Here is a 13,143-nt window from a genome sequence, read left to right on the forward strand (position 1 = left end):
CTTTACTACTAACGTCAGTGCTAGTTTTGCATACGGACTATTGGGCTTTATTGTCGCTTGCCAGGATGCAGTGAGAAGCACATTGGATCTTGCCCACCAATCACTCTAATCGCCTCTGTGATAGATGGGCTCCTACATATAAAAGTGACTTCTCAAGTTCGTGCACATTCCAGAGTGACGCAAAGCTGCCCCAAAAATGCCGTGGAGTGTTGCTGCAGGTTTGCCTCCCTGTAACATTTATTTTAAATATGCTCCCATTGCCTCACAGATTCGTATTTTTGCACTTTGAACACGCAACCACAAGCTTGACAGTGCAGTGTAGTTGTTAAAGTGAATATCAACTGTTTCTTTACTTCACAAATTCAATGCAATCTGATTCAAAATCCAGGCCACTGCAGAAATTTCTTTATGGCGTCAAGTACTCGTCTAGTGCTAGCCACACGAGTGGTTACGGAATTTCATGTTAAAAACGTCTGTTTTTTAACAGTCATTGTATTGAAGGTGGGGTACGCCTAGCAACAGCACACGCATGCACTGTTACCATTAAATTGCACTAAACTTATGTTCGAGGTGTGCATCGCTTGCATGGAATCACTGCACATGTTGCACAGAGAATGCAGAGTATTTTTATATGCAGAGAAAAACCCTTGTGTTGGTCCACTTTAATGTCAGTTACAATGAGGTATGTCTAAAACCCTGTTAAAGCTCGTAATTTCAACACAAGCATCTTTCGTTTTCTTTTTCGATTTTAGTAAAGACTGTGCATCAGAATAGAGTAAATATGGTAGTTGTTCATTTTCATAAGTTGGGAATGGTTTAGTTGAAGGCAGCATTGTAAAATATCCCTGTCACTGCCGACATGTCTATCTACATGTTCAGTGAAATGCTCTTACGCTATAGACAATGCAAATGTGGTGGTCTGGGCTTTCTTTAGGGCTCTTTAGGTTTCTTATGTTAAATGAGAAAACAGACAGTGGCGCCCACAGATCGTTGCTGTGCTTTAAAGAAGTTGGTGCGATTGTTATCAGCAGATAATAAATTTTGAAGAGTACAATATGTATGCAGTTCAGATTTTAGTTATTAAATTGAGGACTATTCTGTGTTCTATATAACTGCCGTGCTGAGTGCTCAATTTTCTGTTGTGTAACAAATTCTGCAAAATTGGTTAAATTGACAGCTGTTTAATAAAAGCCTGCATGATGTTTATATAGTAAAACTTATGAAAGTAGTGGAAAACAACCATCAGGTCTTCTGTATAATATTGAACACCAGGAATGTATTTTTTTCTTGCAGATAAGTTACAAGTTAGTGATGCTTTTCTTTATATCCAGTACACATCTTGGTAGTTCATACGTATTAAAAACGTTTCCATGAGGGTTATCACATTATTTATGTCCTTTGAATCACAACATCTGCCATCATATTGACTGCAAACATGATCCAACCAGGTCATGTTTGCAGTCAATATGATGACTTACATCATCAGGAACACAGTTCTAGTGTCGTCCACCAAGACAAATATTATAGTTGGAGCGCAATATTGCAAATGCGAGAGACTGTATCTTCATGTTTTACTATTGTGTCTTTCGCGGGCATTAATCACGTATTCCAGCTTGTTTTCGAGCAGTAAAATAAAAATGTAGCTATTGTTCAGTACAATCTTAAAGGACCCCTCACCGCTAAAGTTTTGCTTGCGATATTTTTTCAGTGATTTGTAGCTTTGCATATAGTAATACTGAAATTAGAACGTAAATACTAAAAAGCATTGTATAATTTATGCCAGCATAGTTAATTCAGAATGATTGTGTACTAGTTTGAAACAGCCACCTAAATACTATTAAAAAACTAGTGCCCCACGACGGGACATCGCCTGAAACTATGTGGGCTCAAGCTTCGGTGACATTGAACATTCTCGTTTCTAATAGGTGGACCCGCAGGTGGTGAAGAGTGAAACGATGTAGACGCTTTGAGCATGCTCCCCTCAGGGGAAAAAAGCATTCCTGGCATAAGCAGACAAAACCTACCTTGAGAGCAGCCCGACAACAGAGCGAGAGGGGTAACGAACAATAGTCCTTACCGGGTGCCATTTGGGGTATTGTGCATGCCCCGAAAATGTACTCCCATACCATCAATAAGTGCTTGACCTCTGCAACGTCAATAAAGCGCTCCCTGTCTACGTCAAAGCACTGAAAATGTCTATTGCACCTGAATACTTAGACAAGCTTGCACCCTTACTTTAAAACCAAATTAAAATATCTCATAGGCAATGCTCATCACTAATAATAGATCAGAAGTGCATACAGGGCTCTCAAACTACACAATTATCTCGTTTCCAAATTTGGTGTCGGGGTCCTTCAATTATGAGTGATTGAATATCTTGATGGTTCTTATGAATAGCTCAGTATTATTGAACATCTCTACATTTTAGAGAGCATGTTGAAGCCTTGATTTTCTCATTTTTTGACATCTGTGCTGTTCTTAGAACAGTGCAGAATATGGTTTGGCCAACTAGTTTACCGATTGTTGCCTAGTTTATAGCTTGAATACTGTGTTAAAGGTTTATGTAAACATTTTCTCTAGTATAGGCTGCATATTGGCTGCACATTGGCTGTGCCTTTTGCTGATTGCGTTTACAATTTTCATATTTGACCACTTCTTCATTTAGAAAATTCGCCCCGACACAAATTTTTGTCTAACACATTTTACAACCACGTCTGGATTGCAGTGCAACTCCTTCACGATGAATACCCGTCACCTTAGGTAACTGTTCTGCGAACAAACAAATAAACTTCTGCAGCTTCGGCAGAGTGAAGTGTGTCTACACTGCTGTACTTTAGCAGCTTTTTTCTGTCTATGCACACATTTGAATATAGTACCTAGACAGAAGTTAATATTGATTGTGGGCTTAATTTAATGGTTGCATTGCTCACGTTCATCATGTTTCTAAGCATCAAGACTATTCTCTGGTAGTAAAGTGGACAATAAATGATCTTGCATAATTACTTTATGAAAAGGTTAGGGAAATGGACTAGTTTTCCTGGCATGTTCAATTGCACCTCTTGCTTAGGTACATTTATTTTGCAGGTCGCAAGGGGGGAAAGCTCTCTTACTTACGACAACGCATCAACATTCAAGAATGTTGATGAGCAGACAGAGCTTGTGCCTTCGGTTGAACTGCTGAATGCACCACCCAAACCCGGTTAGCGCATGTCACCTTGGCAGAATGCATAAACATATCAGCTGCTTTACATATTCTTCCTGATCTGTACATTTATTTTTCTTTGCCCTTGCAGGAACTATAGCAGAGCGGGAACATGCCAAGTGGCTGAATTCCATGCCTTTGCCGAACAACCCCTACAGCGTAGAAAACTTGTCGAGGCGGGCCAGTGAAAGTCGCCGAGACTCCCTGACCACTGCCAAAACGAGCTCTTCGTTTGACACACCACTCGAAGACGACATTGAGGAAGATGGTTTCTCCTCAGCTGTGCTTCCTTCTTCCTACGTGCGGGATTATTACATCAATAATCCTAAGCTTGTTGCACAAGTAGAGGCCTCATCTACACGGCGATCATCTTTACAAAGTGCAAAATCATTGACGTCGTCTGGGGACCCTGAGAAAACTCTGCATTCATTTGAAGAACAGGTCAGTATGAAAGAGCTTGGAGCAAACTTTACTGATGTTACAATTGTCCAGACGATTTAGCATCTCATGTGGCCTGTTTAGCAATAATGAAGCCTGGAAATAAATGTATATCTTCTGAACATTCGGTTTATCAAAACTAACATATTGTTTGTGGTATTAAATTGCTAACAATTCCAATAATTCACAATACAAATTCCATCTCGTGCAAACTTATATTGAAAAGGAAACACCTAAATAAAGTACTGCAGAGGTAATGCTTTATTGTAGCAATAACTAATTTAGAAATCAATCAAAAGATGTGAAGTTAGGCAAGTGTCGGAAGGCTAATGGTTGGAAGGCATTGTTACTTGCACTGCCGCCTGCTACTGCCATTGCAGCAACTTCAGTGGTTTTATACATTTCATGAACATTATTTATAGGGCCCCACCGTGGTGGTCTAGTGGCTAAGGTACTCGGCTGCTGACCCGCAGGTCGCGGGTTCGAATTCCGGCAGCGGCGGCTGCATTTCTGATGGAGGCGGAAATGTTGTAGGCCCGTGTGCTCAGATTTGGGTGCACGTTAAAGAACCCCAGGTGGTCTAAATTTCCGGAGCCCTCCACTACGGCGTCTCTCATAATCATATGGTGGTTTTAAGACGTTAAACCCCACAAATCAATCAATCAACAATATTTATAGGAGAAATAAGAGCCAATAACTCATCGGCTTGTTTCATACCTGTCTCCCAAATTTTATTTTGTCGGTTTGTCTTTGTAAATAAAATTTACGTGGTTAAAGATATACAGTTAGATGAAGTGCTAGTCGTGCAAAGCTTCTCACCTAGGGATGATTGTGAGCTCTGCAAAAATGTAAGCCAGTATACCACAGGGGTGTACTGGATACATCGCTCAGCTGCGAACCCGAAGGTCACAGTGGTTGCATTTCGGTGGAGGCAGAATGCTGGAGGGCCATCTGCTTTGTGTTGTCGGTGAATGTTAAACAACTCCGGGTGGTTGAAATGCCAGAGCCTCATAATTATATTATGGTTTTGGCACGTAAAAGCCCCGATAATATTAATATGCAAATAGTGAAAATGAGCTCTTTCGAAATATAGTAGGTCATTGCTACTGCTTAGTTATCATAACGGTAAGTATGCTGTGTTTTTTATACATAGGCTCAATAGCAAGGGTCTCGATGAGAGGCAAACTTGTTGCCTTGTTTTGAATTGTTTGAGCATGGTTTTATGGTACGTACTGCCTTTGTCGCAGAGTATATCATTATAGCTGGCACCTAGAGGAAGAAGTCTTTTGTATTTGCTCAACTTCATTGTTCTGTATAGTGAAGCCAGCTTTCACACTCACTTTGCAAAGATTACTTTTCAGCCTTCGTTTTTTTTTTACAGCAGCTGTAGATAACAACGTTGACTCTGGAGGTGCTATTTTCAGTGCGGCTCTTTTATCTGAGAAATAATCATCTTGTCAAACATACGGTAAACATGTCTGCAGTAAATAAAATTTTGTTTCAATTTTGTCGCTTGAGTGTGGCTGAAAAAGGTGATTTCGCGGTGCTTACAAAGTGAACACTTTTTTTTAAAGGTTTACTCTAGTCCAAGAAAGGCATTCCGCCCAACTGTACACATGCGGACTCTCACAGCAGCTGTCAGCACTCCTCACCTAAACATCGAAGACGCAACTGTGAGTTTTATACCTACTTTTTGTGATTTTAGAACACATTTTTTTCCAGCATTTGTGTTTTTACAACTGAGTTATGTTGTTGCTTACAGGGTGTTGTTCACGTGTACCACAGTTGCATATATGATAGAAAATTAGCCGTTGGGTAACTAATTTACATTGTGCGAAAAGCAGTTGTGCACATCATTCCGCTAAAGCCCCATTTGCTGGAGAATACCTCTCAACTCTCCAAGAAAAAAATTAGCCTCAGCGTGCATCAAGAACAGCACGAAAATGAAGTCTTTGTTTTGCTCGTGCTGGGTTGCTGATAAAACTGAAACCAGAACCTAAAAGTCATTACTTGCACCATCTCTGAAGGTTAATATAATGATCATAGCGATTACTATAGCTGATGCTGTTTGTCCTCAGTTTGCCGTTTTTGCATTATCCCTGCATTGCTTTCCTGTGAAGGCTATAATTTACTGCTGCTTCGTGATAATTTTTATGCCATATGTCCTGCATTTTCTTCATTGCATCAAAGGAACCCTCGGTCATTGTTCAAGTCACGCATTTATCACCATAGATTTTATTGTAGGTATACTTTAGTAAAACGCTCGTGTAGTGGATCAGGTTGCTGCTTCACTAGTGCCGGTAATGCCATTTAGCTTGTGGCAGAACCAATGGGATATTTACACATTTAGACAAAGAAATGGAAACTGACCAGTCTGTAAAGCCAGAGCACATCATAATCTCACAACTTGTCTCTGCAGAGCGCTTTCAGCGTCTATCCAGTCAAAGCCAGTAATGCAGAAAAGGTTTCAGCGAACGAGGAAATAAAGCAACATATGACAACTTGAAATAAGTAAAGTTAAGGCTGCCAACATTGTAGGCAGTGGTTTTTCATTCCACAGTATTGTTTACACCTTTTTGTTTTGTAAACTAGGATATTTTCTTCTGCTAGTTATTGGCCAATGTGCATAAGAGAGCAAGTTGGAAATTATGAAGGCAAATGTATATGTATTCGAGGTTTCTCGCGGCAATGTTAGGTCGTGAGTATTTGTCTGTGTTATGAAAACATATATCAGTAGACAGATCAAATCAAATCAAAGTTTTCATTTCATGTTGCCATAACGATGACAAACACTCGTCATAACTGTAGTCAAAGGCAATTGAAGGTCATATTGCAGTTGAAGGTCGTCATAATCACATTAAACAAACAAATTTTAATGTCGATTTCTCAAGTAAATACAAAGTAAATAAAGAAACTAAGAACTAACATATATCAGAGTGCCAAAGAATAAGGTAGGGGCTACACCCAGATACATTGAAATACTGACACATTAAAAAATATGCTGTACAATTATCTATCAAACCTTTATAAATAGACAAGACATGTCTATTGAACTGCGAATTACGTATGTAATCAGCAGAACAAGAGGAATAACTTTTTTGTTGCATAGTAATACAACATTCAGTGGCAGTAATTGCACAGGATAAGGAGTAAAAAGATATAATTTATACAGGACTAGCAAAGTATTTATAATTTACTCTATCTGTAACACATAAAGACAATATTGTTTCAAGGTGCTAGGCATGTTCGCAGAATTACTGAATACAGCTGGTAGCCCGCTCCAAGTCCTAGTTCTTGCGAAGTTAATTCCTGTGTGGTTCCATTTATTGAAGGCAACTGACGTGTAAAGCTTTTCAGAAGTGAGTTAGAGGTGTGCTTTGTCAACTCTGTTTGGAGAGGTCAACCCTTGTTTGCTGGCCTCTTGATACCAGGGTTCCGGCATGGGTGCCTTTGATTCTGTCAATGGGACGGGGCGTCGAAGGTCTGAAGGATAGGAGGAATATGGAGAGGAGCTGGGCGACCCTTCGTTGCCCTCGGTGCGGGAACTGGTGCTCAAGTTTGCCAGCCAGTCGGCTCAGTCAGCCATCGATGGCTCCGATTCAGAGAGCCTTCCCAGTCCAGGTCAAGAGTTTCAGGTTTGCCTTGGCCTTGAGCGCTGGATATGGCTGCGGGAAAATGTGCAGAGATTGTGCAAGGTGGTGGTAGCAGCTCTAAGACAATGAAATGCTTTGCGGTGTTTCACTATCTGTCCACACCTATTCCTAAACACATCTCTGCTCTAGCTTGCTGAAAATTGCTTCCAGAAATTTAAAAAATTGCACCTAATCTTCAGAGGCAATATTGAATTACGTATAACTGAGTGTGTGATGGTGATGTGAGCACGGCATTTCTTTTATTTCCCAGAAAGCTTGTTTCCTGGAAACCACTCTTTCCCTATCGCTTTTCCTGCCTAGGGCATGTCATCCCAATTCTCTCCTCTTTCTTGGGCACCGATGTCTGGCTTTTCTTAAAAATATGATTTTATTTTGTGGCAGAGCTGTGTTTTATGTTGCTTAAAATATATTGTATTTCCAGTAGTTACTGGTCGCACCTCAGCAGGCTTCAGGCCTTTTGGTTTTGGCTGCACTTCCTGCCTTATTTTTGGGAATGAAGAACATTAGTTCTTGATCTGAAGTGCAATGCGCATCACTGACTCAATACTCTTTGATTTGGCAACATCCTGAAGCCAGTTCCTGCTTTTATAACTTCAGAAATGCAGACTTCTACTTGACTTTTGGGAACAGACACGACACAATACTAGTTGATCACTAGTATAGACAATCTTCCGAAAATGGAAATTTCTGCTCATGATCTGGCCGCATTGACAAATATGCCGCCCGATCCGATCCAGGCTTTTTGCGAACCTATTGCGTTTTATTGTAAACGAGTTTAGGTGGCATTCGTCTAAACGTACTGTAGAAACTCAGTGATGCAAAATTGGCAGAGATGAATTCGTGATAATTCTTAGCTAAATATCACTGTGTCCACAGCGCAAAAATTCAGATGTTTCGAACACTTTTCCTCATCGTGGCGGGTCGTATGAACCTAAGTACCGAAAACGTCGAACGAAGGCTGAGGGCAGTGTGCTCGAAGTCTCGCAAAGACAGGTGCGGCCAGCGCACGCGCCGTCAGAACTGTGGTTATTCTTTGCAACAACCGCTGTGGAGAAAACCGTGGTTGCTTTTGACCCGAGCATGTATGGCAATGACGTTACTGTCAGAACTCTGAAAGTGCACGCGCGTCCAACGCTTGACGACTCAAAGCAACATTGCTTTCCACAAATGCTGTTAACACAACCGCGGCAGATGCGATCATGGATAGCTTTGTTTCAAAGATAGAATTTGTCATAGATAGGCTTTGTTTTGAAGGCACATGTGCAGTTAGCACATGCGGCTTGAAAACTAACGTGCCGTTTTTCGCAACGGCCGCGTGCGAAACCGTCGTCCCCGCGATGCGATCAATAGCGACTACTGTATTTACTCGCGTAATCCTCACACTCGCATAATTCTCGCACCCCTCACATCGCTGGGGAAAAATATTTCGTTTTTTCCTCGAGTATTATCGCACTTCCGAAAATAATCGCAATAATGTCATCTGCTCCTTCCAGCTACTGATGATGATAGCGTGCGCCGTCTGGCGCCATCTTCTGAGCATATAGGGTACTATTATTGCACTGAGATTCAATCCAATCCAATTCAAGCCAAAGTGGCAAGTGCGCGTTGCGGCGTGATTTGTATGTTGTCTTTATTCTTGTAACGTTATGGGGCGATATGGAAACTAGACGGCTGCTTTCAAGTTGAAAGTGATTGATCATGCACTAAACAACGGCAACAGGGCTGCTGGTATGTCCTTCGGAGTATATGAGTTTTGTGTTCACTACTGGTGACGGCAGCTGAAAGCCAATATGTTGGGCCTTCTGTGTGCCTAAGACGGGGATTGTTGGTAAACTTTATTTGTTCAGAAGGAAACTGCAGACGATTCTCTTAAATATCCATAAGCTCAATAGTGACGTTCTAAGCTAACTTTTTTAGGGCTCCTGTTGAGCGACATATGCTACCGCTACGCCCACAAGCTTTGCGTATGGTTTTCTAATTCTCAACTATTTGCTTGTACTTTTTGTGTCTCAAATAAGTCTCCTCTTGTGTTCAACCTGTGCTTTTATTGTTGAGGTAAGTCTTAATTAGTACTTCTCAAAGCTTGCTGTTAGTTGCTGGAGTGAGGATTCCGACTTGTGGCCACTTCGTTTTCTTTTTCGCTCTGTACGTTTTCATGGAAAGTTTTCCTCGCGTAATTCTCGCACTATAAAGCAGAAAACTAGTTATGCACTCAAATGCATTGCAAGAAAAACTAATTCAATCAGCTAAGCTTGAAGTGGACATACCCATTGCTACAACAATCTCAGCAAGAATGAAATTTGTGGAGATAGTTATACTAAGCATGGTGTCTGAAAGATTATGCAGCAACAAGGTGTTCTTAGAAAATTCACCAGAAAATTCACTAGCAAAGTAAAATCTGTTGGGTAAATTTTCAGCAAGATTCTTAGAACAAGTACAGTGCCTATAGACAACTTATTGCACAAAGCTATGTTTTTCATTCACTTCATTCTTAAACACAGTTAAAAATACCTGCTTAAGCAGAAAGGCTGATCTCTCTGCCTTTCTGTAAATAACATTTTCTCTCTCTCTCTCTCTCTCTCTCAAACTTTTGTCAGGGCCACAACATTGCAATCTATGCACTACTGGTCAATGGCGATATGTAGTGTAATAAGCAGGCTAGCAGTGGTATTAAGTCAGATCTAAATCAAATTTCAACTTGTGCCGGTTGTTCTACCCAAAGAAGCAAACTACACAGACCTCTTAGACTGCAATAGACAGGATATGAACAGATATTACTGCTTAATTAAGCAGACCACCACTTCTGCATGAGAACATCGCAAATAGTTTTTCTTAAAGCACACAAGTCATTTAAATCACTGTAGTAATTTAGTTATACCTCAGTGCAGACTAGATGTTCGTAAAAAAATGCAGCCCTAAATGTCCATTATGCATGCAACCGAACTTGGGACAAGAAAGTCTTACTCCTTCAGATTCTGCCTTCTCCACAGTACTCTTTAAAGGCTGGTGATCGTTTACGTGAGGACTGGATGCTTTGGCTGGTCGTTTGAAAGCTGGCTTCACCTTTAGATCAGCTGTAACAAATGCAGGAAACGAAAATGCTATTCACTTCCCCAGTTTTATTCAACTCACTGAAATCTATAGTATGGCTTCCTAAGAATGAAAAAGTATGGACCCTCTCCCCAAAGGGAAACGAAATGGGATGCTAAGCAACAGCGGTACGCATGCTGTTGACCCAGCTGAAACGAACGTGGATGCGGGTGCTGAAAGAACGGTTTAAAACGATACTCTGAGTAGCCTTTACTCAAGTTAACGTTTCTTTGTAACGCAAAGACACGGGAGGTGGGTTGGGTTTCGTGTAAGTTTCATAACAGATAAACGAGCCGAAAGAGTGTTTTCACTCGATGTGCACTCGAATGTTGCGAGCAATGGAGAGGGTGAAACGAGAGAGACGACACGCGGCAAGCGGCGACAGGATACAGAGAGAGACACGTCAATGCGCGCGCACTGCAAGGGAAGGCATCACCTACTTGGCACCACCCCAATACCTGCAGCCAGGGCAGCGTAGTTCGCATGGAGGGACAGCATTATGCGGGCTAATCAAAGAGCTGCTACGCCTCTAAAAAATTTCACGTGGCTCAGGATTGTGAGAATTGTAAGATACAGTTTCATATGAAGCATCCAGTGAGTAACTGTCAATGCTGCATTTCTTGGCATTGAGTAAAGTATTAATATTTGGATCCAAGAGTATTGCAAACGAAGTAGTTGTGTGCACATCATGCGCTCACCAAACATGCTGACTACACCGACGTTTAAAGGGTAATTCATGGCGTGTCATAACATCAAAGCTCCTGTCACAGAGCAGAAGTCAGTTTTACTGAAACGAACTGCATACTACATAGGGATTTCACATACAGTTGTGTGAATACCATGCGTTGCATTCAGTAGTGTGTTTCTCTGGGGTTTAGTAACGATAAAATATGGCTTGCCAAATCATGAGAGTACATAAGTAGTGTTTGCTGCACTGTTGTAAGAGTGCACTAAAACCAAAATTGATGTTAGCTAACATGTCTGTATCATAGAAGTACACAAGCAATGTTTATTATCCTGACATAAAATTGGATAGCCATCACTGCAACTACAATTAACATTGAAAAGACACTACTGTTGCGCAGGGTCTTTTCACAAAGTAGTTTCAAGAACAGGTGTGGCTGTGTAGTAGAAAATAATTGATTGCAATGCAGATTCCCTTGGTTCAATTTCCGCTGCATGCCGATTTTTTGTTGCGTCAGCACAGCTGATGCCACAATTTCTTGATTATCTACCAATGTCTGCTTTCGCTGTTCCTGAGTACACAAACTGAATCCCCTGCGGGGCATACCCACATAGAGCAGGCTGCATGTGATATATAGGTTTGTGCCACATGTGACTGGAGGAATGGGTTTTGTTATGTCCACACCCCGATTTTGGCACTATTTACATGATGATCAGGTAGTCATGATCAACATTCACACCCAGGCTTCTATGTTAATATTGGTCATTATGAACTGACCGACATGTATATAAATGTCAAGCCAGAGCAATGGCGCTACAAAAACATTATCACACAAACGACAACGCAGTCTATGTAGACGCCACAGAATGCTTCAGCAAGCCTATGTCTTGAGCGTTGTTTCTGACACTCCACCGAATGTTGTCTAGTTCAGCCAATGCTCTATCCTCCCTAAAGGCGGAAGAATCTGCAATCACCTTGGCAATCTCCTCAACCATTGCCATACTAATCTTTAGTGAATCAAAAACAGCAATCCATAAATTCGGATGAAGCAGGATTTACAGATGCGCACCCGAAATTCTGAATTCTATTCAACCCCAGATTAGATGAAATCAACTCCAATAAATAAGGGCTCATGCAGGCAACCCAGGAAATGAAGCAACCCACAAAACAGCTAGAGCGCACGTCAATCGAGCAGGGCCAACTACAGACCCAAGGAGCGCAATCGAAAGCATGGTTGATTACAAAGAAATCTCCACTATAAGGAGATTCAGCTTCAATATCCCTTCCTCCCTTCCCACAAATCGCTCTCTAAACTGGAGCAGGTGACCTGACATCAACTTCAATCGAAGTACCCTTCCATCCCCAGCTCCCCTTGCTCTAATAAACCCTGGCCTCTTCTCCCCTGAATGCACAATCAGATTTTCACCACATCATACATATTAGCCCTGAGCTCCAGCCACTTATACAATGGCAACTCACTAACGTAGAGCAATGGGAGAAAGCAGGGTCCAGCTCTAAGCTGCACAGAAACAGCTGGCAGGCTGGGCTCCAACACAACCTTAGAACCACAAGCTCCCAGCCACACTATGAGACATCTAGCCGGCCCATCAAAAGGCTGTCATTACAGACTAGAATAACATAATTTCACCCCCACTACCACCACCAGAAACGCTAAAAGTGCCTTTGTTTTGGTCAGAAATGCTTCCAATTTAGTGCATTTCTGGCGAAACAAATAGGACGGACAACACGGAGAAGAACATATAGGACATGGCGCTACACAAAAATAAGTGCACACTCCACCCGCAGTACTGCAGAGCGCCTGCCATTCATCTGTACAAGAGAGTGATGCTTGGTAGTTTCCACTGTAACTATAAATATTTTTTCACTGCTGATGCAACTGATTGATATGTAAGGTTTAACGTCTCAAAACCACCATTTGATTATGAGAGACGTCGTAGTGGAGGGCTCCAGAAATTTCAACCACTTGGGGTTCTTTAACGTGCACCCAAATCTGAGCACAGAGGCCTACAGCATTTCCGCCTCCATCGGAAATGCAGCGGCCGCACTAGACCTAC

The 13,143-nt window shown here is 41.6% G+C and overlaps 1 long non-coding RNA gene across 1 annotated transcript; it reads right to left on the reverse strand.

Annotated features, from left to right (window-relative positions):
• Window positions 1-5,843: 5,843 nt before the first annotated feature.
• Window positions 5,844-11,458, reverse strand: LOC142814683 (uncharacterized). Its single transcript, XR_012895022.1, has 2 exons — window positions 10,258-11,458; window positions 5,844-7,305 (listed from the first exon to the last, which is right to left on the reverse strand). It is a non-coding gene; the product is annotated as an uncharacterized LOC142814683 (long non-coding RNA).
• Between the last annotated feature and the right edge of the window lie 1,685 nt (window positions 11,459-13,143).

This window comes from Rhipicephalus microplus, chromosome 1 (genome assembly GCF_043290135.1).
Source record: "Rhipicephalus microplus isolate Deutch F79 chromosome 1, USDA_Rmic, whole genome shotgun sequence".
Lineage (NCBI taxonomy): Eukaryota > Metazoa > Arthropoda > Arachnida > Ixodida > Ixodidae > Rhipicephalus > Rhipicephalus microplus.